At 37.6% G+C, this 26,567-nt stretch overlaps 1 long non-coding RNA gene across 1 annotated transcript in view; it reads left to right on the top strand.

Annotated features, from left to right (window-relative positions):
- The first annotated feature begins 4,022 nt into the window (after nt 1–4,022).
- Nucleotides 4,023–26,567, top strand: part of LOC144579986 (uncharacterized) — a 31,568-nt gene continuing 9,023 nt past the window's right edge. Inside the window, exon 1 of the long non-coding RNA XR_013528793.1 lies at nt 4,023–4,163. This is a non-coding gene — a long non-coding RNA (uncharacterized LOC144579986). The remainder of the gene's footprint in view (nt 4,164–26,567) is intronic.

Here is a 26,567-nt window from a genome sequence, read left to right on the forward strand (position 1 = left end):
GTTTCTTTAGGGTATCCACATCCTTGCTGTATAGTTACCTGCCTGTGAGTCACTTAGTAGCCGTGTTGGTGATCAGATGGACTGTCATGATATCGCAGTGCTTGTTTTCAAGTAACTCTTATTTTTCTTAATACTGACCTCAAAGTACAAGAGTAGAGATGCTGGCATATTGTTATAATTGTTCTACTTTATTATTCATTACTGTTGATTTCTTACTGTGCCTAATTTATCAATTAAACTTGATAATAGGTATTAATGTATTGAAAATCAGGGTGTATATAACATTGAGTACTATTAATATCTGCAGTTTCAGGTATCCACTGGGGGTCTTGGAACCTATTCCCCATAGATAACAGGGAATTACTGTGTACTGGTTGATTTAAATGGATTTCCTTCACTCACCCTGCCACCTGATTCCACCACAGCCTTTTTGACTAGACCCCATGATTCAGACATGATGATGCCATGGTCTCTAACATGACAGTATTTAAAGACTTCTAAATGAGTCTATATGTTGGCAACTGCAATTTCATGTGCATTTTTTCTTGATAAATTTTGATTAGTTAATGAACTATAGCAATATCTAACAGCTATACAATATTTGTAATACCTCCTAATTCAGCCTTATATAAAATTTTTAATTAAATCTTTAACATAGCATGTTGTGGTTACTTTGAAATATTATGTGCAGAGGTAGGGTGCTGATTTGTTTACTAAGCACTGACAAATATATTATGATTTGTTTACTCTCAGTATCACTTTATTGCTACCTCACTTCCTTCTATTTCAGTTATGTTTTAAAATAACTGTTCTGTACTTTAGAAATAACACGTACTGCAGAAAACTTGGAAAACAAAGAAAAACTCAAAAGAAACAGGAAAATAAGTTACCCCAAATCCTGTCACATGTGGGTGGCTTCTATTATGTTTGGCAAAGCCTTATAATTTTTTTTCATGTATCTTATGTTGCCTGACAGAAATTATATCACATTATATTTACAGCTTTGCGCCTGTTTTTCTCTTAACAACATACTGGGGGCTGTTTTCCCATGTCAGCAAAGATTCTGTTAAATGGCTGAATAGCATCAAAGAGTATTATTCTTAAACTGCAACATGCTGCCTTGCCGTGGGTCAGCAGAAATACAGCCCCAGAAGCAGTGGTTTTCTCCAGACCGAGAAGCCATTCTTTGCATTCTCAGTGGAGCATCCTCCCCTTAGGAATGCGGAGCTGATGATGCCAAGTGTGTCCTTGACCTTCTGGGCAGGATGGAGAGCTCTTCTATTTTCTCAGGCTTCTTCCTGATAAGGGTGATCAAACAGCAAAATTCAAGATTTATTACTCGGGAATCTAATTTATTTGCAGTTGTTTCGAGCTTTCATTGGTGTCCTGATCCTTTTATTCATTTGCTGCCTTATTTTAGAAACTCACCAACTGAAACCAGTATCAATCAACAAAACCCCAATTTGCACCCTATTTACAATTCTGAATCAGTTTCTTTTCTGTTTATTGTTTTTCTTCGTCTATGATTGTTCCTATAGTGGTCAATATCAATATTTCATATTTGGCTACCACTTTATTTTGGCAAAATGCACCTAAAACATGTTTGTTAGTTGTTTAAAAATCTATATTTAATGGAAAATTTACCTCACAATTTGACTGTGATGTGTACATGAATGGATGTATTCACCTATATTTATATTGTTATATATGTAATTTTTTATAATGCAAGCTTTGATTTTTAAAAACATTTTTCTCTTGAGTATATCAGTTATATAATTCATGAAGTTATTAAATCCTGTGACTTGGCATCTTAATGTATTTTTTTTTTTTTTTTTTGCCTAGGCTAGAGTACAGTGGCATGATTTTGGGCTCACTGTAACCTCTGACTCCTGGGTTCAAGCAGTTCTCCTGCCTCAGCCTCCTGAGTAGCTGGGATTACAGGTGCCCACTACCATGTCTGGCTAATTCTTGTATTTTTAGTAGAGATGGGGTTTCACCATGTTGCCCAGGCTGGTCTTGAACTCCTGACCTCAGGTGATCCACCCACTTTGGCCTCCCAAATTGCTGGGATTACAGGTGTGAGCCACCATGCCCATCAATGCATTTTAGAGTCAAGGTTTTGGAAGTCCCAGAAAAGCTTATGATAATCAAAACAATAAATTATTTCTAAACCATGACATAAAATAATAGTAATAATGAACAGTTATGACACTCAGGTGTGCTCTACTTAAGCACTTTTCACTTTTTTTTTTCAATAAACTTCCTAAAACAACTCAAAAACAGTTACTATTATGAGCCCCATTACTGTAGATGAGGGAAACACAAGTGAGAATTTCTTAAAAGCCCAATTTTTCCCTACCTTTTTCCTCTAAGAAGGTCAATATGAATCTCAGTGCTAATTGCTCCCTCTTTAAAGTTAATAATGACACTATTAATAGCAACATGAGCAATCAATCATTGGGTGCATATCATGAGAAGCAGGTACTTTATAAATATTATTCCTAATCCTCATGTGGTAGATTGCATTTGTAACCACAATAATCTCTCCTTTCCATGTGCTCCTCTGCAAGGTGACCTAGCCATTCTCATATCAGAAAGAGATTTTCTTCAACCCCTCCAATCTCTACTCCCTCAATTTCTCCACCCCTCCAATATGGCTGCTTTGACCAAGAAAATACAGCAGAAGTGACATTATGCCAGTTTCAGGACCCAAGTCTTAAGATTTTACCTGCTTCCACTTCCCATCTCACAGAATATTTGCTATGGGGACCTAGCTACTGTGTAAGAAATGTGACTACTCTGGGACCACCATGCTGTGAGAAACCCAAGCTACATGGAAAGGCCCAAGAGTCAGGGTCAGCAAACTATACCCTGTGGGCCAAATCTGGCTCATCAGCCTGTTTTGCATCATTTACTAGCTAAGAACGGCGGGCAGGGCAGCCGAAAGAATAACAACAGTCTGTGATATGCAAAAAGTATATGAAACTTAAATAAAATTTTATTGAAATTGTCACACTCATTTGTTTACTTACTGTCTGTGGCTGCTTTCATGCTACAATGGCAGAGTTGAATAGCTGTGACAGACATCATATGACCCTTGAAGCCTAAAATATTCACTATATGGACCTTTACAGGAAAAGTCTGCCAACTCCCACCCCTAGAGGATAAGAGGGAGAGGCCAGGAAGCAGCAAGGAGCTAATACATATAGGTATATAATATACCATATATCTCACACCCTCCACTTTCAGCCAACTCAACGATGCCATATGGAACAGATACAAATTATCCAGCTGAGCCTTTCCCAAATTCCTTATCAACAATAGCAAAAGCAAAATAAATGGCTGTTTTAAAGCATTAAGTTTTGAGTAGTTTGTTACCTAGTAAGAGATAACCAAAACACCTTACAACCACCCTACAAAGGAATATATTGTCATCCAAATATTTAGATGAGGAAATAGAAACTCAGAAAGATTAAATAACTCACTTAAGTTCACACAGCTGACAAATAAGAAGCTCAGATTTCAACCCAGGTATTTTCAGTCCCTAAGCTTTGCTTGTAATACAGTAGCCTCATAATATTCAGGCTTTTCTCTACTGCAATACATTTTATGCCCATGTCACTCTTCATTAACTCAATAAATGTGTACTGACAATTGTCATCACAGGTAAGCACTGCACTAAGCTTTGTGGGGAAATAAGACATGTAATTCAGATGAAATTTGAAAGTTTTACTTAATTTTCTGCTTAGCTAAGAAGACCAATGGTTATTATAATGTGATGGTGGATGAAATTTATCAATTCAACTTTGACACATTTACTCTGAAGGTGGTGGCCTACAGAATTCCATTGTAGGTAATAAGAGTTTCAGAAAAGCTATTCATTTGGTCTTTATGTTACAGTTTTAGGACTGTTTTTAAGGAGCAAGTCAGCAGTCGGTGAAGAGATGACTTGAAAGCTCATCCTACCTACTCACAAAGTTAGTTACATGTCAGTGTTTTACTTTGTTTTTTCTTTTTTCATTTCAGATTAACTGTCCTCTTCTATGTTCAAACCGTATGTAACTGTAACTGAATGGAAGTTAAACATCTGGAAACCATTAGGATTGAATAGCAATGAAAGGCAGGAAGCACAAGACTATGGAAAGTGATTTCAAGAGACCAGGGTAAAGAATGTAAAGAAAACTGTCGAAGGATATTCTAGGTTGTCTGCCAGTCTTTTCCTGAGGTCATTACTGGAGATGGGTCACTCTGAAGTGAAGTCTGTCAACTATGAACACAGCTAGATGAAATACACTATGGCGAAGAATGGAGACAACTATGGGTTTAAAAGACATTTCCTTGTTTATCAAGGGCCCTACTTAAGTGTTGGCTGCTTGAGAACCGGAATATGTCATCTTTATAATATTTGATAGTCAGTGGTTTGTTGGGACTAGCACATACCAGCTTATAATAATGGATTAAATTTTTAGGAATTTTTGTGAGCTAATTGTTGAAATCTGTCATGGTAGGAGCATTTACACCATGGAAACTGGCAAATACAGTAAGTCAGGGCTCTTTTTTAAGAGAGCCGGTTTACCAACACACCACTGAGCCAGAGTCAATTAAAAATGATTAGCCAGTAGTACAAAATTCTTTAGAGTGTATGATAAATGACAAGGCATTCATTATATTCATGCTCTTCAATAATTTTTAGTGACATGAGAAACCAATCTGGAAGCAAAATTATAGCTCCAGTTTAGTCCCCCAAAATGCTAAAACATGTAGCAATATATAGAAACATTATAAGAAAGAAAATACATCAATGTCTTCACAGTGGTTATTCTTTGGGGTGTGGATTTACAGGTAACTATTGTTTCATGCATTGTATCTTTCAAGTATTCTACAAGTATTGCTTTTTAAATTAAAAAATACATTAAAAATAATGTGCCTAAGTATTAACTTGTTTAAATTTTGTGTACAAGAATGACAATGGGAAGAATAAGGAAGAAAGTTTGGAAGAGGAGGGCTTTCTCTTCCTAACTCATTAAATTCTGTGAGAAAGGGATTGAGGAGAAACTATTATGATTTAACTGGAGCTAGGAGTTCTGCTAGCGTCACAGAGGGAATGAGTAGAGAAGCAAAAGACAAATGAGTAGAGAGAGGCAGGAAAAGTAGCAGAGGGAATACTACTCTACTAAAATAGGGATCAGAAATTGTATCCCTCACAGCTTTAAGAAGCCATGTCAGAGTCATTTCACTTTTTGGGCATCAATTTTTTCCTCTCCAAACGGTGCAGACCACACTAGAAAAAAACACACACATTTCATTTTAATCAAGGTGGCTTCCTCTTGAGGGCAGCCAGCTCTCAAAGTGGGCGTGTGGCAGCGTGTGACTCACCTGGCAAAGGGAAGTGGTGCCAGTAGACTTGGATAGAGGAATGTTTGCTGGAGAGGAAGGAAGGGAATTGTGCACGATGAGGGTAGAAGGTTGTCGTTTAGTGAGGGCGCTGGAAGAAAACTGTCCTCATTATAAAAACTCAATGGTAGTATCAAAGGGATGTTTGGGGACAAAAAACAGGATTCCAGTTTTGTTTTATTTTATATGTAGATAAAGAATTGCTTCTCATAGTTACATTTCTAACTTCTACCAAGGAATTTCTGAATGTGGTCTATATAACAAGTATGACAAGATCCCTGATTGTGTGTTATAATGAGAATATCAGGAATCTTCATTAGATTACTCGGAAACTAAATGAATTTTGTTTAGTAATGTTTTAGACACATCTCTTAAGGTCCAGATTATTTTCTAGGATCACATTCTAAAATAGATCTTAAAAATATAGTAGAATTTTTTTTTGAGACAGGGTTTCATTTTGTCACCCGGGCTGGAGTGCAGTGGTGCAATCCCTGCTCACTGCAGCCTCAGCTTCCTGCCTCAAACGATCTTCCTGCCTCAGCACTCCAAGTGGCTGGGACTACAGGCATGCATCACCAAGTCCAGCTCATTTTTGTATTTTTCACAGAGATGTGGTCTCACCATTTTACTCAGGCTGGTCTCAAACTCCTGAGCTGAAGTTGTCTACCTGCCTTGGCTTTCCAAGGTGCTTAGAATTACAGGTGTGAGCCACAGCACCCAGCCTAGTAGAATTTTTATTAGTTGTTAACTCTGACACTAATGTAGTTAGAAAGAGGTGGAAACTAATGGCCCAGTATGTTACTTTATCTGTGGGTTCCAATTATCTATACAAAGTTGTTGCTTATTTCTACAATGTTTTCATGTCTATTATAGTTATTCTCACTCATCTTGAAGAAAAAAAATCCCCTGATGTGATAAAGCACAATGATTCCAACTCACATACTTAAAATGTAATTAAAATTAAACTTTAATCTTTTTATATAACTTTATTTAACACATGCCATGTGTGCCTTTTTTCAAGGAGAGCTGTATTTTTTAAATGACTTTGTAAGTCAGTCTAATATACACATGATGTAGAAGCTAATTGGTTATCTCCATTTTACTTGTATTTTTGAGATATTATAAGAAAAATATCAATGTTGTACTCCACTGGATCCCTCTTCCCAAACAGACCTGGATGAGTCTAGCTTTGCCCAGGACCGTGGACTTCCTTGCTATGTGGGGCTGGGTGCTGAGGACATCGACGCATCTGTAACCATACCAGTGAACCTCAGTGGGAGCTGAGAGCCATGTCTATGGAATGAGGGCCTCTCATTCCTTTGTTCTCGATATTTCCTGGCAACGTGTACACAAGCACATGCTATTAACAGATGGTGGAAGGCATAATTGGGATTTTTATCATAACATATCCCTCATGCTTCCACCATGTGCCAAAGAAGCAGAGATGCATGGGCTAGCTAGCTTCATCACAGCAGGACTAAAACCCCCTACTGCACTTCAAACCTCCCAAGACCCGAGTCCCTCCACGACAGACTCAACCACTCAGTTAGATGTGGTTTTCAGTCAGAAGTACAGAGCCAAATTTGGCAGACACGTTCATGTCAGATTCCTTTTAAGATCAATTGTTAATAGGAGAGAGACTGGAGCCTAGTTTATCTGGTAAGTTGAGGCATACATCTGTGCTGCAGAGCTGAGGCCTATGGGATTGGCAGAGAGCCCTAAACTTTGTACAGACAACTGTGCCTCAAAACCCACACAGATGAAAAGGTCTCCTTTGCTTAACCCCATAGCTATGTGCTGAGCAAGTCAAAAAGAAAGCAGGATAAGTATGGCAAAGAACTTAGCCAAAGAAGCTTAAGAGGATTAATTTTGATTTTTTGCTGTTGATGTTCAAATCTAGTGTGTGCCTTCTCAGTTCAAAATTGATCACCTAGGTCTGCTTTATAAAAGCATATATACATGGTGCATATTTTTAAGATAAAATTAATTCTTCATAATTTGTAAGTATCTAAAGAAGTACTGTTCCTAACGTTCATATGACTCTTGTGCATTTCTGCAGCTTGCATCATCCAAAGAATTTGAGGGGTTTTGTAAAAGGCTGGCTGGGAATATTTCACATTTCACCCAGGATGATTAAAATCGCAGGACTGTCCTTTTGGCACATGCCTGAGCATTGTAATCAGTGATGCTTATATTTGATGGTCAGTAGCATAGTTAAAGAAGTACCTCAGAGAGCTTGAACTCTAACATGGTGGTGGTTATTGCTGGTGGTCAGGAGCTGGGAATCAGATGGTTGGGTTCAAATCTGATGCTTTCTCCTACCAGCTAAGTAACTTCGATCAACACACTCACTTCTCTAAACCTTGATTTCCTTATTTATAAATAGGCATGAAAATATTATCATGAGATTAGTTATATCATTATAAAATATTTAAAATATGTAAAAGAGATCATTATAAAATATATAAAATATCATAGGATTGTGAATTTTAAATGTAGTAATATGTGAAAGTACTTAGCATAATACCTATTGCATAATATGTGCTAAATAAACATTAGCTATTATTTATACAAAGTGATAAACAGAGCTATATAATTTTCTGGTCCCACAGCAAAGTCAAAATGTGGGACCCTGTGTTCAGAAAGCAAAACAGGAAAAAAAAAGTGCTGTTAAAGCTACTTTAAAAAAACTTTTTATTCTCTTTTGTGCTCTCTATTGGCTTGTAATGGTGGTGTTGTATTTAATTACTAGACTTTATTTTTTAGAGCAATTTCAGATTTACAAAAAAAAAAAAAAGAAAGAAAGAAAGAAGAAGAAAGTGGAATTCTCATATTACCCTTTCCAGGTTTCCACTATTATTAACATCTTGCATTAGTGTGGCAAATTTTTTATACTTGACAAACTAGTATTGACACATAATTACTAACTAAAGTTCATAGTTTATATTAGAGTTCACTCTTAATTTGTATAGTTCTACATGTTTTGAAAAATGCGTAATGTCATGTATCTACCATTACAGTATCATACAGAATAGTTTCGCTGATCTGAAATATCCTTTCATAGCTGGCTAGTCATTTGCAGAAAACTGAAACTGGATCCCTACCTTTCACCACATACAAAAATTAACTCAAGATGAATTAAAGATTTAATTGTAAGATCTTAAACTATAAAAATCCTAGAATAAAACATTGGAAGCAACATTCTGGACATAGCTTTGGGAAAGAATTTATGACTACATCCTTGAAAGTAATTGCAAGAAAAACAAAAATTGACAAGTGGGGCCTGGTTAAACTAAAGAGCTTCTGCATAGCCAAAGAAACTATCAGCAGAGTAAACAGACAACCTGCAGAATGAGAGAAAATATTCACAAACTATGCATTCAACAAAGATCTAATATCTGGAATCTATAAGGAACTTAGAGTTGAACAAGAAAAAAGCAAACTACTCCATTAAAAAATGGGCAAAAGACATTAACAAACACTTGTCAAAAGATGACATACAAGTCACCAACAAACATGAAAAAAACGGTTATCATCACTAATCATCAGAGAAATGCAAATCAAAATCACAGTGAGTTACCATCTCACAACAGTCAGAATAACTATCATTAAAATGTCAAAAAACAACAGATATTGGTGAGATTGTGGAGAAAGTAAAACCTTATACGCTGTTAATAGGAATGTAAATTAGTTCAGACACTGTGGAAAGCAGTTTGGAGATTTCTCAAAGAACTTAAAATAGAACTATCATTGATCCAGTAATGCCATTACTGAGTATATATACAAAATAACACAAATTATTCTACCAAAGGGACACTTGTACTTACATGTTCATTGCAGCACTATTCACAATAGCAAAGACATAGAACCAATTTAGGTGCCCATCAATGAAGGGTTAGATAAAGGAAATGTGGTACGTATACACCATGGAATACTATGCAGTCATAAAATAGAACAAAATCACCTGGCCAGTATGATCACCGTCTCTACTAAAAAATTTAAAATGGCTGGGCGCAGTGGCTCATGCCTGTAATCTCAGCACTTTGGGAGGCCGAAGCAGGTGGATCACGAGGTCAAGAGATCGAGATCATCCTGGCCATGGTGTAACTCCATCTCTACTAAAAATAAAAAAAAATTAGCCGGATGTGGTGGCATGCGCCTATGGTCCCAGCTACTTGAGAGGTTGAGGTGGAAGAATCGCTTGAACCCAGGGGATGGAGGCTGCAGTGAGCTGAGATTGCGCCACTGCACTCCAGCCTGGCAACAGAGCAAGACTCCGTCTCAAAAAAAAAAAAAAAAAAAAAGGAATAAAATCATGTTCTCTGCAGCAACATGGATGAAGTGGAGGCCATTATCCTAAGCAAATTAATGCAGGAACAGAAAACCAGAGACCACATGTTCTCACTTATAAGTGGGAACTAGACATTGAGAATTCCTGGACATAAAGGTGACAACAATGGACACTGGGGACTATTACAGGGGTGAGGAATGGTTGAAAAATGAATAGTTAGGTACTCTTCTGTATCTGGGTGACAGGATCATTTGTACTCCAAACTTCAGTATCGTGCAATAGAACCGGGTACAAACTTGCACATGTACCTCCTGAGTCTAAAATAGAATTTGGGGCTGGGCATGGTGGATCACACCTATAATCCTGGCACTTTGGGAGGGTGAAAGGGTGGTTCACTTGAGTCCAGGAGTTTGAGACTAGCCTGGGTAACACTAGTGAAACCGCATCTCTACAAAAAATACAAAATACTTAGCGGGGCATGATGGGTGCACCTATAGTCCCAGCTACTATAGAAGCTAAGTTGGGGAAATCACTTGAGCCCAGGAGGTGGAGGTTGCAGTAAGTCAAGATTGCACCACTGCACTGCAGCCTGGGTGACAGATTGAGACAAAAAAAAAGTTGAAAAATAAAAAAAAGATACCCTGTGCTTCACCTATGCATCATTTCCCCACGATTTCCTCCAACCCCTGGAAGCCACTGATCTTTTTTCATTGTCTCTATAGTTTTGTCTTTTCAGATGTCATATAGTTGGAATTATATAATATGTAGCTTTCAGACTAGCTTCTTTTAATTAGCAACATGCATTTCAGCTTTCTCTTCCATGTTTTTTTATGGCTTGATAGCTTATTTTTATTGCTGAATTTCATTGTATGGATATGCCACAGTTTATTCATTCATCTACCAAAACACATCTTGGTTACTTCCAATTTTTGACAACTGTGAATAAATTTACTATAAACATTTATGTGCAGTTTTTTGTGTGTGGGCATGTTTTTAACTCATTTTGTTCCTAGCCATTCTAATAGGTATGTAGTGATATCTCATTTTTGTTTTAAGCTGCAAATTTTTAACGGCACATGATGGGGAACAGTTTTTCATATGCTATTTGCCATCTATATATCTTCTTTGCAGAGATGTCTGTTCAGATATTTTTCTCTCTTTCTAATTGAATTGTTTGGCTTTTTTATTGTTGATATTTTTTGTTTGTTTGAGATGGAGTCTCATTCTGTTGCCAGGTTGGAGTGCACAGGTGTGATCTCAGCTCACTGCAACCTTTGCCTCCTGGGTTCAAGCAATTCTTCTGCCTCAGCCTCCCAAGTAGCTGGACTACTGGTGCATGCCACCATGCCAAGCTAATTTTTGTATTTTTAGTAGAGGTGGGGTTTCACCATGTTAGTCAGGATGGTCTTGATCCATTGACTTCGTGATCTGCCTACCTCAGCCTCCCAAAGTGTTGGGATTATAGGCGTGAGCCACTGTACCCAGTCTATTGTTGAGTTTTAAGAGTTCATTGTATATCCTTTCTCATATATATCTTTTGTGAATATTTTTATAAAATATATATAAAAGCATATATATATATGTCCTTTCTCAGATATATCTTTTGCTTTTTTTTTTTTTTTTTGAGACGGAGTTTCGCTCTTGTTACCCAGGCTGGAGTGCAATGGCACTATCTTGGCTCACCACAACCTCTGCCTCCTGGGTTCAGGCAATTCTCTTGCCTCAGCCTCCTGAGTAGCTGGGATTACAGGCACGTGCCACCATGCCCAGCTAATTTTTTGTATTTTTAGTAGAGACGGGGTTTCACCATGTTGACTAGGATAGTCTCAATCTCTTGACCTCGTGATCCACCCACCTCGGCCTCCCAAAGTGCTGGGATTACAGGCGTGAGCCACCGCGCCTGGCCCTCATCATCTTAATGAGTTTTTCACAGAGCAGGAATTTTTTATTGTAATGAAATCTAACTCAATGTTGTCTTCTAGAAGTTTTGTAGTTTTACATTTAGGTTTGTGATCTATTCAAAATTAATTTTTGTATAGTATAAGGTTAGAGTCTATATTCATTTTTTGCATGTGGATGTCCAATTGTTCCAGTATCATTTATTGAAAATGCTATCCTTTCCTCAGTAACTTTCCTTTGTCAAAGATCAGTTGACATTACTGTGTGGGTCTTTTTCCAGATTCTCTGTTCTATTCCTGTGCTCCATTTGTCTATTCTTTCACCAATACCACATTGTCTTGATTACTGTAGTTTTGCAGTAACTCTTGAGGATGTATTTTGTCAGTTCTTTGACTTTGTTCTTCTTCAATATTTTGTTGGTTATTCTGGGTCTTTTGCTTCCCCATGTAAACTCCAGAAGCAGTTTGTTGGTCACCACCAAGTAACTTTCTGGGCTATTTTATTGAGATTGCATTGAATCTGAAAATCAAATTGGGAAAAACTGATATTTTAACATTAAGTCTCCTTATCCATGAACATGGAATATCCCTTCATTTATTTGTGATCTACTTTGATTTCTTTCATTAGAGTTTTGTAGTTTTCTTCAGGTACATGTGATATCTTATACATATATACATAAATATATTATGTCTTTTATTTGCTATTTAATGTTGTTCTGAATTTAAAAATTAAAATATAACTTTTACCATTCATCTGATATCATGCAATTCCAGTTTTACATGCAAACATAAAACACTTAAGTCATATGTAGAATCACCAGAATTACACAGTGGAAAATCTGTAGAGAATGCATGTTCATAAAAGCAGTCCAGCTGATAAATGAGAAGTGGTGGAGATACAGGCAGTATAGTTGATCACAGAAGAATGTTAACTAACTAGAGAATAAGAATAAAGAATACTTCAGTTGGAAAGGAAATAATGTTGAACTCTGGTTCAAGAAACTAGGTCCCAAAATGAAAAGTGGCCAGGGTCACATAGGTAAAAAGTGATGAGAACCCTTCTCACTGTCCAAGCAGCATTGTTGAAATTCACGATATGATATTAGTTCAGGTTTCTTATTTACTGGATTTCAGGTCAGCTGACATTCAAAATTTTATTGAACTTGACTAGATACTTCTGGGAATATTCAGATGTACACACTGTGAGTCTAAGTGGAATCTCAAAGCAGTTACGACTGTCACAGATGTAGCAATCCCTTTAGCCCCAAAACTTGTTGAAGGAGAGACTAAATTAAAATTAGTCACACTGACAGATTTTTAATATTATGCATTGAATCTGCTGGGAAATAAAAGAGGCCTCTTCCTTCACAGGGGAGAAAAGTGACTGGTGTGTATGTGTTCTCAGCAGTAGTTTTGCCATCTGAGCCAGGCTCAGACAGGAAGAACATCAGATTCAGAAGAGACCGCAGAGATAAACCCATTCAGTGGCTTTTAAACTGTGTCCTAGGGATCCACACACATTTCATTACATTTATTATTTTAAATACTAAGTTAGAAAATGCTTACTACTCAAATGTGTTATAGATCAAAGCTTGATGTGGTAGAAATCACAGATCATGATAATCTTCAGGTGTATCATGAGGAAATGCTATATATGGTAACTTATAAAATAGATATACTACTTTGATATTGGGGAGCCATACAAGACTTCATTGTATGAAAGGATTCCTTTTCACAGAAGTTAAGTTTGAAAACCATTGATCTATTCATCCCCATCAAAATAAGCCTCTAAGAACTGTTGATAGATTCATAATACATGTTCAACAAATTTCAGCCATCATTATTTCCTACAGATAGAGAAATTGAAGCCTAGGTTGACTAAATGACTTGCCTAAACCATCCAGATATTTAGCAGCAAAGCCAGAATTTTACCTGTGTCTTGACTCCTATATCATTTTTCTTTTCACTCTATTGCAATGGCCTCCGGATTCAATCCCCAACAAAGCGGCTAAAATGTTAAGTCTTCCAGGCATAGGCTGTATTTACTGTCCCTTTGATCTATCCCTTTTCTTAGTCCTGGACCATGCTTGGCAAGCCAGGAGGGTAAAAGGGAGAGGGAGAGAGAGAGAGAGGGGGGGGGAGGGGAGGGGAGGGGAGGGGAGGGGAGGGGAGGGGAGGGGAGGGGAGGGGAGGGGAGGGGAGGGGAGGGGAGGGGAGGGGAGGGGAGAGGAGAGGAGAGGAGAGGAGAGGAGAGGAGAGGAGAGGAGAGGAGAGGAGAGGAGAGGAGAGGAGAGGAGAGGAGAGGAGAGGAGAGGAGAGGAGAGGAGAGGAGAGGAGAGGAGAGGAGAGGAGAGGAGAGGAGAGGAGAGGAGAGGAGAGATCGCCAGAGGACTCACCAAGATGTTCTTATTTTGACATCTTTAACACTGAAAAGGGACAGAAAAGTGATGGTTCTGCTTTTAAATGTTTATCCTATTTGCCTTATAAAAACATTTACATGTGGAGAACATGGATCTAAATTTTGATCAAAAATATTGTCTTTCAGAGGTCCCAAAGATAGACAATTGTTTAGATCCTAGAGGACAGGTAAGAACCCACAGCTACCATGAATGAATAATGGTGAGTTCTGACCACCATCCTCCAACTCTACAAACTGTGGCACTATGTGCAAATTTAAGATATCCAGAAACCCCACTTTTGAAAACTTTGCAGCCACTTATGCAGCCTGTTCTGAAGATACTTTCAAATCACTCCTTCTCCCTCCCATCCTCTATACGTTGATAGATTCTTGTCTATGACTGTCTTTCTAGTCTCTGAACACCTCCAAGTTCAGGCTTAAATCAACAAAGGAGTAAATGAGGAAAAAACTAAAGCCCCAAATCTCTTTACAAAGGATTAAGTGTATGATTAGACTATTACTGAAGTATCTCCATGGCAAATAATAGGAACTCAATAAATACTTGAATTAATAAATTTGTGTTTTGCATATTTTTACTGAATATTTTTTATTTTCTACCTACATTTTAAAGTGATAGTTGAAAAGCATACAAATTGATAAAATGAATAACTCCGTAAGCAAAGCTGCCTTTATATGGAGGTTTGGCCCATGCCCCACAACACTAGCTACTTGCTGGTGAGTTTTAGTGATGGTGATGAGTGACTTACCTGAATTCAGCCATCTTTAATCTACTCCCCCTTGTGGTTAGTGTGAGACATTTTTAAGGTGGCTGGTGTGGCTTTCACTCCTTTGGCACTATGTTCTGACCTAGAGATAAAATAATTCATGGACAAAACCAAACTCAAAACCAAAACATTTAAAAACGTAGACTAGTTTAATGTGAATGCAGGAAGACCTAGACAGTCAGGGCCTTTTCTCTTGATCACTTCCATTCCTAAGCAGCTCCTTCACCTTCTTCAAGACTCAGCTCAGGACCAACCCCCTCCAAAAAGTTTGTTCTGGTTTCTTGCTCTGTGAGTTTTGGGCCTCACCTTGTGACTGCCTCTATCAGAGTCTATCACTCTGTGTCTCTGCTCACTAGGCAGTTATCCCTAATGGACTGTGAACAACTGGGGATGGGGTAGGAACTGTGTCTTGCATTTTTTTTATTCCAAAATGTCTTATTTCGCCAGCTATAGAGTAGATGTTCAATAAATGTTCGTTGAAATAAGAAACTGGTTCTTGCCACTAAAAATTTTAGACAATCTCAGGTTGCAATTTTCTCATGTATAATTTTAGGGATTTAGGACTTTAAGTCCCTAAAGAGTCTGTGCATCTGGAATTATATTATTATCAAAATATTCTGTAAGAATGCTCCCTTTTTGACCTTCAAGTTCTTTTGTTTAGGAGTTCCTGAATTTCTTTTGGTTCTATAGAACTGCATGTCATGCATGGTATGTTAATATTGGAGGTGGGAATGAAAAATAGCCTAGTAGGCATTGAAGAGATTACTTCAAAAGTAATTGTTTGAATGATTATTTTCAAAAGGAAATCATCAATTCCATATAGACCTCAAATAAGTTTTTATTTACCTTTTTAAATTCCATTTGAAGACATATCAGCTTATGGAAAGGTCTAGAAGTATTTCCTCCTCTTGGCTTGGAGTTCCCAACATATCAAGTTTTAATAATATTTGACTCAGGACCACAAAACATTATTTAGCAAATACACAGTTTGTGTTCAAGACATTTGAGGAAAATAGAAATGTGAAGAAATAATTACTAAACTTCCCCTGTTTAAATTTCTATGTTGATTCAGTGAGTGAACATTGAAAAATGTGTATGACTGTGAATCTAAGGTTAGTAATACTTAATACAGACTCTGCCATAAAACAAAACTTTGTCCAGGCTTTTATGGAAAAGATAAGAAATAGCAAGTGTTAGTGAAGGTGTGGAGAAAGGGAAACTTTTGTACACTGTTGATGGGAATGTAGATTGATGCAGCAATTATGGAGGTGTCTAAAGAAACCAAAAGTAAAACTATCCTATGACCTGACAATCTCTCTTCTGGGCATATACCCAAAGGAAGTGAAATCACCGCCTAATAAAGATATCTGCACTTTCATGTTGATTGCAAAATTACTCACAATAGCCAAGATAAGGAAACAACCAAAGCATCTGTCAATAGATGAATGGATAAACTGTGATATATATAGTATGATGGAATATTATTCAGCTTTAAAAAGAAGATTCTGTTGTTTGAGACAACATGGATGAATGGAAAGGACACTGTTCTAAGTGAAGTAAACCAGACCATAGGAAGAAAAATACTGCATGACCTCACTTATATATGAAATCTTTGAAAACATTGAATAAATAGAAAAGGAGAGGATAATAGTAATTAGGGTGAGAGGACAGGGGAAATGGGCAGATGTAGGTCAAAGGGGACAAAGTTGCAGTTATATAGGATGAATTAGTGTAGAGATCTAATGAACAACATGAGTATGACAGTTAAGAATATTGTATACTGGCAATTTGCTAAGAGAGATTTTAGGTACTTTTACCACACACACAAAAGTAAGTATGTGAGGGCCGGGCGCGGTGGCTCAAGCCGGTAATCCCAGCACTTTGTGATGCTGAAGCGGGTGGATCACGAGGTCAAGAGATCGAGACCATCCTGGTCAATATGGTGAAACCCTGTCTCTACTAACAATACAAAAAATTAGCTGGGCGTGGTGGCGCGTGCCTGTGATCCCAGCTACTCAGGAGGCTGAGGCAGGAGAATTGCCTGGACCCAGGAGGCGGAGGTTGCGGTGAGCCGAGATCGCGCCATTGCACTCCAGCCTGGGTAACAAGAGCGAAACTCCGTCTCAAAAAAAAAAAAAAAGTAAGTATGTGAGAGGATGGACATGTTAGTTTACTTGATTGTAGTCATCACTTCATTGTATATCAAAACATCGTGCTATACATCTTAAATATATACAATAAAGAAAGTGTTCAAACTGCCCAAGACCTAGAAGCCATCAGAGACGATTGTATATCTCACTTGCAGTGAGGCCAAGTGACAATTCATTGTCTCATCCCATGTCTCTGTTTTGTTTTCTGAGAATTTGGGTCTATCTGAGGCAGAGAGAAAGTGTGTGCTCTAAGGATACTAAAAACTGAAACTTTTGTTCTCCTAAAGTAGCAAACACTCAGAAGTGGGAATGTTTGCAGGAGACAGTCCTTTCAGAACTGAGGTAAAACGTTTTTTAAATTAAAAAACTAATTTGGAGGTCCATGGAAAGAAATTGATATTTTTAATGAACTAAGTTAGAACAGGAGGACTCTTCAACTGGTCAGAAAATAGAATTTTAAGAAAAGGGAAGAAAAATAAATTGTAGATATGAGGATCTTTGTTGTTAAGCAGTAGTGTATGTGTGTGTGTGTGTGTTGTTTTTTGAGCCTTACTGCTAGTTTGTAAAGATGAACTGTTCGATTATGAAGCAAACTGCAGTTTGAAATGTAAAATGACCCCATAATGAGGCCTGTATTTGCGTTTACTGCAGTCTTTCCAGGAATGTAGGCACAGGCTAATTTGTGTGTACAGGATTATGTTAGCTTCTGAGAGACTCTGGGAAAGGGTTGTCCTGTTAAAGTCATAAAGGCTCTTCTTTTTCTTCAAAGGGGTTTTTTTCTTCTATGTAGAAAATCTACCAGAAAACCTTACCAAATATCGAAGGATGGCAAAAAGTGTTATCTCAGATCTTCTGTTCATGTTTAGGAATTCTAATAAGCTGAACTTAGGTTTTTGTTTATTTGTTTGTTTTGTTTTAAACTTTCGTGAGTACACAGTACATGTATATATTTATAGGGTTCATGAAATATTTTGATACAGGCATAAAATGCATAATAATCACATCAGGGTAAATAGGGTATCCACTGTCTTAAGCATTTCTCTTTCTCCTTCTTTGTGTTTCAAACAATCCAATTATAGTCTTTTAGTTATTTTTAAGTGTGCAATAAATTATTGTTGATTGTAGTCACTCTGTCATGCTATCAAATACTAAATCTTATTCCATCTAATTATATCTTTGGACCCATTAACCATCCCCATTTACCCCTCAGCCCCACTTACCCCTCATCCCCACTTACCCTCAGCCCCACTTACCCCTCAGCCCCACTAACCCCTCATCCCCACTTACCCTCATCCCCACTTACCCCTCAGCCCCACTTACTCCTCAGCCCCACTTACCCCTCAGCCCCACTTACCCTCAGCCCCACTTACCCCTCATCCCCACTTACCCCTCATCCCCACTTACCCCTCATCCCCACTTACCCCTCATCCCCGCTGCCAAACTATCCTTTCCAGCCTCTGGTAACCATCATTTTACTATCTACATGAGTTCAATTGTTTTTATTTTAAAATCCCACAGATAAGTGAGAACATGCAAAAGTTTGTCTTTCTGTGCCTGGCTTATTTCACTTAGCATAGTGACCTCCATTTCCATCCATGTTGTTGCAAATGAAAGGATATTATTTTTTTTATGGTGGAATTGTACTTCATTGTGTATATGTACATTTTCTTTATTCATTCATTTGTTAGGGATGCTTAGGTTGCCTTCAAATTTTAGCTATTATAAGCAGTGCTGCAGCAAACACAGGAGTGCAGACATCTCTTCAATACACTGATTTCCTTTCCTTTAGGTATATGTCTAAGAGTGCGATTGCTGGATTATGTGGTAGCTCTATTTTTAGTTTTTTGAGGAACCTCCAAACTGTTCTCCATGGTGGCTGTACTAATTTACATTTCCACCAACCGTGTACAAGGGTTCCCTTTTCTCTACATCCTTGCCAACATTTGTTATTGCCTGTCTTTGTATATAAGCCATTTTAACTGAGGTAAGATGATATCTCACTGTAGTTTCAATTTGCATTTCTCCGTTGATCAGTGATGTTTGCATATATCTGTTTGCCATTTGTATATCTTCTTTTGAGAAATGTCTGTTCAGATATTTTGCCCATTTAAGAATAGGATTATTAGGTTTTTTTTCCCCTATAGAGTTGTTTGAGCTCCCTATATATTCTGGGTATTAATCCTTTGTCAGGGTAGCTTGCAAATATTTTCTCACATGTTGTCTTTCACTTTGTTGATAGTTTCCTTTGCTGTGCAGAAGCTTTTTAGCTTGATGGGATTCCATTTGCCATTTTTGCTTTGGTTGCCCCTGCTCATAGGGAATTACTCAAGAAATCTTTGTCCAGTTCAATGTCCAGGAGAGTTTCTCTAATATTTTTTTAGTAGTTTCATAGTTTTAGGTCTTAGATGTAAGTCTGTAATTCATTTTGATTTGATTTATGTATGTGAGAGATGGGGTCTAGTTTCATTCTTTTGCATCTGGATATTCAGTTTTCCCTGCACGTTTTTTGGAGAGACTGACCTTTTCCCAATGTATGTTCTTGGCACCTCTGTCAAAAATGAGTTGACTGTAGGTGTATAGATTTGTTTCTGGGTTCTCTATTCTGATCTGTTGGCCTATGTGTCTGTTTTATGCCAGTCAGTACCATGCTGTTTTGGTTACCACAGTTCTGTAGTATTATTTGAATTCAGGTACTGTGATTGCTCCAGTTTTGTTTCTTTTGCTCAGGATGGCTTGGCTATTCTGGGTCTTTTGTGGTTCCATATACATTTTAGGATTTTTTTTAAATTTCTGTGAAGAATGTCATTGGTATTTTGATAGGGGTTGCATTGAATCTGAAGAATGCTTTGGATATATGGACATTTTAATAATGTTGATTCTTCCAATCTATGAACATGAAATATCTTTTCATTTTTTGTGTATTCTCTTCAACTTTTATCAGTGTTTTATGGTTTTCATTTGTAGAGGTCTTTCACTTCTTTGGTGAAGCTAATTCTTAGGTTATCATGTTATTTCTGAGCTCTAACAAATAATATAAGCTTGTTTACTTTGTGACAACAAAAATTTGTTTCTCTAGCTGTGTATTCATATATCAGGACCATTGGAATTTTTTAAAAAATAGATAAAACAGGCACAATATTTATTTTTAATTTGTGGGGCACTATTAATAAAGCTAGTACATTTGTAGCACTACAATGATGTTGAAGCAGAAAATTTCCCTGACTTTTTTGTGGGCAGGAACTGGAGTGCAGGCACTGGAACTAGCCAGCTGCTTCAGCACCAGCAGAGGCAAGCTCCACTCACTCAAACCCACTGTACTTAACCCTTTGTTGGAGGGAGCACACAGGTGAGGAGGTGCAGGAACTGGGGTGAGCATTTTGGGGTGCCAGCAGGAACAAAATTTTTACTGGTCCCATGGCAGCATCTTGGGGGTGCCCATGACCCCTGAGGCCCCAGAAGGAGTCTTAGAGTCAGTGCTCTTTTAGATTTGCCATCCATGGACAGCTCGAGTGTTAACAGCTCAGTAGAAGGTCAGTGTGACAGCCTTTTGCACCCACACCTGAGTTTTTATCTAGAGTCCAGGAGGAATGTTGCATGAATGAATTTAAAGGATGGTCAGTGTGGGGGATCTTATTGCCAATGAAAGTGGCTCTCAGCAGGAAGGGAAGCTGAAGAGGGGATAAATTGGGGGAAGATAGTCTTCCTCTGGAGTCTGGCTGGAGATGGCCCAACTCCTCTCCAAAGCTGTGCCTTCAAGCTGTCCCTCTGAAGTCAAGTTGCTTCTCTCCAACTGTAGTCTCTGACATCTGGCTGCATCTTGTCTTCTCTGTCTGCTGGCAGAGCCTGGGGTTTTTATGGGCACAGGATCTGGGGTGGGGTGGGCTATAGGTAATTTTGGAAAAGGCAACATTCGAGTGGGAAAACAGGGATGTATGTTCTCACTTTGGGCCATGGTTCCAGGCTTGAAGGTGAGGCCCTCACTGGGGACCCACCTTCTTCTGCCCAGAGTGTCCTTATTTCCTGTCCGTATCAATGTGAAAATTGGTTTTGATTTAAAATAATTAAATATTAGTTGACAGAATCAAAAGTTTTTTATTTCTAGAAAGACTTGAAAAATAGATCCCACACTGATCTATTTTTAGGTTTTGTGGTGACAGAGCCTGGCACATAAGGGACACTCAATAAATATTTGTTGACTCATGATTGAAAAGTATCAATTTTGAGGCTAAAATGAAAACTCTATTTAGAGTATAAGAAGTTTATATAACTTAACCACTATAATGATTTTAGCTGAAATTTTCATTTTTCTTCCTTCATTTAGATTTCCTGACCTCTGAAAAGTGGAAGACAATTTTATGTTAAAAAATTATCTCTAGGCCAGGTTTGATGATTCATGCCTGTAATCCCAGCACTTTTAGAGGCCAAGACAGGAGGATCACTAAAGACAAAGAGTTTGAGACTAGCCTGGGCAATATAGCAAGACCCTGTCTCTACTAAATAAATAAATAAATAGCTGAGTATGGTGGCACATGCTTATAGTCCTAGTTATGCAGGAGGCTGAAGTAGGAGGATCACTTGAGCTTGGAGGTCAAGGCTGCAGTGAGCTGTAATCTCTCAACTGCACTGCAGCCTGAGTGACAGAGCAAGACCCTGTCACACACACACACACACAGACACACACACGCACACACACACACACAATCTCTAAAACTTCTAAAATGATGTGATGTCTGGGATTAGCTTCAAAACAATGAACAAGATGAGCTACAAGTTCATTACTGTTGAGGCTGAATGATTCATACATGGAGGTGCATTGTATTACCCTCTATGCTTTTATATATATCTTAAACTTTTCAATACATAAGGTTACAAAAAGGATTTGTAAGATTGGAATGTAGTTCCCGTGTCTTTCCCAAATATTTCTTATTCTGGGTCCCTTACTTAAAAGACAAATGGGGTTGGGAGAGCATTTCCAGACTAAAATTTAATAGTACTGCTTATCTCCCTAACCCTAGGCCTCCTCTTTAGGAGCTTCTGGGCAGGAATGAAGGCTTTTGGAAGTTTCCCAAGACTTATGGTTGAACTACTTACTTTAGTTTCCATTACCTTCTTTTCTGGATGGAGGAAAAGCCCTTTAGGTTCAACAATTTACAGGGGTGAGACAGGGGAGGTGGTTTTTCACTGAGAACGAGATAATGGCAGCATTCCTTGCTGGAGAAAGGAGCTGCAAGGTTCTACGTGCTGTTGCCTCAGGGCACACTCGGACGACTGAAACCAGCTGTTGCTGACTGAGCTGGCTTTTAATTAATTATTTTGGTAATTGTGTTGGCAATTTTCCCTTTTTCTTAGTCTTTTAAAAAAAAGCAAACACATCTAACTGTTTATGTAACTATTAGAAAAAACACAAGGCTCTTAGCAACTGACCTAGTGTACCTTGACCGAATTGTATTATATTTTGTGGGCATGGGCTGTCATCTAATTTGTGAGTCTTTTTTGGTCACTAATGTTTGGCTGGTAATATTTCAACAAAGGGGAGGAGATACTCGGGGGCTGTCTTTGCTCTTGCCTTGCCAGATGTTCTCACCCTGCTCCAATATAATTGAGCCAATGTGAGTTTTAATCTTTTTTTCTTCATTAAGAAATGTTCAAATTTATGTATAGAACACTGACATCCAATATATATTTAAGAAGTTCTCTCTAGGCAGCATAAAAGAAACCTAATAACATTTGTAACACTACAATAATGTAAAAATTGATTTTGTTTGACTTAAAATGATTAAATATTTGTTAACAGAGTCAATACTTTTTTATTGCTAGAAAGACTTAAAAAAACAAACTCTGGAGATTATTCTATCTGAAAGTTCTTACTTTATGCAGTAGAAGTTACTGATGCCTAGAAAAGCCATGTGACTTGTCCACTATCACGGTCCCTTTGAAAAAAACTCAAGTTGCTTTTGCTCTCTCTGAAATGCAGTTTTACAGGGACTGACAAGAAAATTCACTCAGCACAACCATAGTTCAAAAGTTAGTGAGCCATAGGCGCTATGGCAGAGGAGAAAAATGAATTTGCTATCGTCTGCAGATTTATTTTATGCAAGACACATACCATGGAGCCTCCAGCTTTAGAGTTCTCCGGGAGACAATGTAGTGTAATGTTTCTGTTACAGAAAAAAATAGAGAAAACTTAGCCAGTTCAAAAATTCAGTTAACGTGCATTTGGGAAATCAAAATATCCTTCTCATATTCAAAGAAAATAATTGCTGTTAAAGTCAATTTTGGGAAAGTCTGCTTTTAATAATACTTTCTTTAGAGAATAGTCACTCAAAAAAATTGGGAAAATAGATTCAGCTTCAAGTAAAATATTCTCTATCCACTATACTGATAAGACAGAAATTGGGGGCAGTGGGAGTCTTCTAGAAAAGAATCAATAAATGGAGAATATATTACCAAGTGAAATGCACCTAACATTTTATTTCTCCTGAAATAATATTTATAAGAATTAACTTTCCTCTGTGTATGAAGTGTATATTATTTATAGCTATTTAAAGCTACTAAAAAGAAAATTGAAAAAGGCAATTTAAAAGTGTTTACATTCTCTAACCTTTTACATTTTGACTTATTCCGACTACTGCCACCATACATAGAACCTTTCTCATTCTAAAGGAGACACAGACCACTTTGTAGAACAAAAGTGGCTTTTAACAGTTACGATCTTAGGAGAGTGGAGAAAAGAGAGGGGAGGGAAGTAAGGAGGGTAGAAGAAAGGACTCTTTTCTAACAACCTTTTAAGAGCAATGGTCTTAGAAATATTTAACTCCTGTAAACTTTGCCTCACATATTTGCCAAGTGCTAAAGTAAAAGAGTAAAGGAGACAGTAATAATAGCGGGCTATAAAGGTGGATGGAAGACAACAAAGATAACTCCAGGAAAGGAACAATGCCTTGCGCTGACCCTGGGGAAGGAAGCAGGGGCATCTACGTCTGGACCGTGAGTTGCAAAGCACTTGACCCTCAGTTCCTCTGTGGACGATGTAAAATAAATAACATCCCCCTCTTCTTATTTCAATTCCAGTTAACCTAAGTGCATGAAACTTGGGAACTGGGTCATCTGTTCCCCTTACTGCTAATGAGAAATTTTGAACTGGGTTATTTCACATGTATGAGCCTGATTATCTATCAAAATAATCTCCTGAAAAAAATTGAATAGTGACATGCTGTGGATATTATGTATACGTTATACTGATGACATACTATAGTATTTTAAAGGGCCTCAGAACTTTTTTTTTGCACATGATCCACTGTAAGAAATACATTTTATATCACAACACACATATGCATATATGTAAATGTAAATTACTGAAATTGAAGTTTCATTTAAGAAATACTTTTCCTTACTAGGTATGATGCATTCTGATATTTTTCAATTTCACTGTATCATTTTTTTAAAATTCTGCATTTAATCCATTAAATTCATTTTACCACCCACGAAAGGTTTAGGACTCAGCATACGAGTCTGAATCACAAACATGAACAAAGCAGGGTGCTGGTTGTATTAGAGAATGATATGAAATTCAAGTATATCTTATTTGAAACAAACAAGTCTGGTGGAATCCAGAAGTTATCAAATTTGGGTTTTGTCATAATATAAAACTTAAAGTTTTTCAGAATCAGGTATTTTTCCAATTAGTATGTGGCTTATGCTGTTAAAAGATGATTTGGTGGCCGGGCGCGGTGGCTCAAGCCTGTAATCCCAGCACCTTGGGAGGCCGAGGCGGGTGGATCACGAGGTCAACAGATCGAGACCATCCTGGTCAACATGGTGAAACCCCGTCTCTACTAAAAATTACAAAAAATTAGCTGGGCACGGTGGCGCATGCCTGTAATCCCAGCTACTCAGGAGGCTGAGGCAGGAGAATTGCTTGAACCCAGGAGGCGGAGGTTGCAGTGAGCCGAGATCATGCCATTGCACTCCAGCCTGGGTAACAAAAGCGAAACTCCGTCTCAAAAAAAAAAAAAAAAAAAAAAAAAAAAGATGATTTGGCAGCATAGCTCTTAAATTTTAGACATTTTGCAATGAGAAGAACAGTAATTTCTCAGTTCGGGGGGTCTTAGTATAACATTGGGGCCTTAGATAAGAAAAAATCTTCTAAATAGAGAACTGACAACAATCTGGAGATAGAAAAGAGTTCTTAAAAATCACAAAATACTAACACATCACACCCTTACCATTGAATTCAGTTTTCCACAGGATGATGAATGCTTCCAAGAATCTCACAGTTAAAGCATCTTAAAGTTTTGCTTTCCAATGCCCCACTCAATAAATGCAGGATTTCCCTATGTGTTATTCTTTCAATTATTAAAAATATATTTATTAAACATCTACAATATGTTCAGAGATTCAGAAAGCAACAAAATTTAAAAAGCTTCCCCAGGATGCCTACAATTAGTTAGAAGAGATAAAAGATGAGCAGTAATATCCTAAAATGGATACTCATCCCCAATAAGCGGTGAGCTCGCTCTGTTTATTTTCTCCTACCATAGTAACTCAGTTTCTTCTATCACTGGCTACTTCTTTATTAGACAGCTCTGGTTGTTAGAAAGTTTTTTTACATTGAATTTTTCCTTCAGTGACATCAGTCCAAATTCTATTTCTGTCCTTGGTGGCCACACAGTTAAAAAAGAAACAAATTTGGAGTAAACCAGATTGACATCAAGAGGGGAGACACGTTCCTAAGACCCCATGAAAATCGGAGTGGGATACGCCCATTGGCATCCCAGTTTGAGACAGGGCAACTCCTGTACTGAATCCTACAATAGAATCAGAACCATAGACTGTTTTAGTTGACAGAGACCCTTCAAAGATATTTAGTCAACTTCTATAATTCTTTAAATAGAAAAATGAGTTTGCAACCTAATCCACTGAAATATTTTCTAGGAGATGTGATTCTGATGTCAATAAGGACATCAGTGGGAAAATAGGATTTACTTTTCAGAAGTTTAATTAAGTCAACTTTGCTGCAACAGATTTTTTTACCCCTGAGGCTGATATTTGATATGGTTTAGCCTCTAAAGTAACCTTAAACCTAGGGCTCTGGGCTTAATGATGAAGAATTTGTGTACGTAATATCCCCAAGTGAGCTGAAGTTAAGAAGAACTAGAATGAATAATAAATTGTAGTACAGGCTATAATGTATGTAGTACATAGCTTTTCAAGCTATGGATTATTATTGTTATTATACTATATTCACAGTTCACAATGTGTGTTCACAAACCTGCTCTTTTAAAGCCTCACAATAATCTTTGAAGTAGGTTTTTTCAAACACTTCTTTCACTAAAGGGAACTAAGAAAGAATTGCTCTTATACTCATGACAAATGAGAACTGGAACAGTGTAATGATTTTCTAGTTTAACTCCTTGATTTCGTAGAACCCAAGGTATGTAAGAGTTAAGCAACCTAGTAGATTTAGGACTAGAATTCAGGAGTAAGACTCTCAGGAGATCTTTTTGCCAAGGTTCTGCACGTTTGCCAGAATCCTGTGTGGGTAATCTCTAAGTCTCACTCGATTCCTCTAAGATTCCTTTATAAACTGGACCATGTTACACCTCTCGTTATGAAAATTTGTTTTCTCACTTGGCTATAACTTGGACATCT

The sequence above is a fragment of the Callithrix jacchus genome, chromosome 17 (assembly GCF_049354715.1).
Source record: "Callithrix jacchus isolate 240 chromosome 17, calJac240_pri, whole genome shotgun sequence".
In the NCBI taxonomy this organism is placed as follows: Eukaryota; Metazoa; Chordata; class Mammalia; order Primates; family Cebidae; genus Callithrix; species Callithrix jacchus.